Genomic DNA, 887 nt, shown 5'->3' with positions numbered 1-887 from the left:
ATTCTCAAATCAAATGGTATAAGGTGGCTAAATGATTTTAAAAAGAAAAAAATACTAAGATCCAACTATATGTTGTCTACAAGATACTCATTTTAGAATTAAGGGTACACATCGGCTAAAAGTAAATGGATAGAAAAAGATATTCCATGCAAATGGTAACCAGAGAAAGCAAGGATTGCTATACTCATATTGGATTCAAAAGACTAAATACTTACAGGTAGTTTAAATAACAAATAAGGAGACTGAAGTAGTAAAAGAAAAAATTCTCAACAAAGAAATGCCCAGGACCGAGAAACCCTGCAGCAGCTGCAGGAGCGGCGCCGCACGGGTCAGAGTCCCCTAAGCCAGCGCAGCGCCCACCACTGCTCCCCACGATGAAAATCCCGCCGACCCACTATCCAGCCTCCAGGGCGGCCTCGGTGGCCGAGAACTGCATCAACTACCAGCAGGGGACCCCCCACAAGGTGTTTCTGGTGCAGACGGTCAAACAAGCCAGCTTGGAGGATATTCCAGGAAGAGGACATAAGTATCACCTTAAATTTTCTGTAGAAGAAATTATCCATAAACAAGTTACAGTGAACTGCACTGCTGAAGTACTTTACCCTCCAATGGGACAAGAAACTGCACCAGAAGTCAACTTCACATTTGTAGGCGAAATTGGGAAGAACCCAGATGAAGAAGACAATACATTTTACCAAAGACTCATGAAGAAACCACTAGATGCACAAAATATTCCAGATAGTTTTGGAAATGTATCTCCAGAAATGAAGCCAGTTCGACATTTAGCCTGGGTTGCCTGTGGTTATATAATATGGCAGAATTCTACTGAAAACACCTGGTATAAAATGATAAAAATTCAAACTGTCAAGCAAGTGCAAAGAAATGAC

General features: G+C 41.5%; 1 pseudogene across 1 annotated transcript; it reads left to right on the top strand.

Annotated features, from left to right (window-relative positions):
* The first annotated feature begins 300 nt into the window (after nt 1-300).
* Nucleotides 301-881, top strand: LOC103253061 (annotated as a pseudogene). The gene has a single exon (XR_002481553.1). The product of XR_002481553.1 is annotated as a latexin pseudogene (transcript).
* Nucleotides 882-887: the final 6 nt, after the last annotated feature.

Source organism: Carlito syrichta, unplaced genomic scaffold (assembly GCF_000164805.1).
Source record: "Carlito syrichta isolate Samal-C Ts95f unplaced genomic scaffold, Tarsius_syrichta-2.0.1 Scaffold197248, whole genome shotgun sequence".
Classification (NCBI taxonomy): domain Eukaryota; kingdom Metazoa; phylum Chordata; class Mammalia; order Primates; family Tarsiidae; genus Carlito; species Carlito syrichta.
The sequence above is the reverse complement of the archived record's forward strand: the minus strand, read 5'-3'. Positions and strand labels throughout refer to the sequence as shown.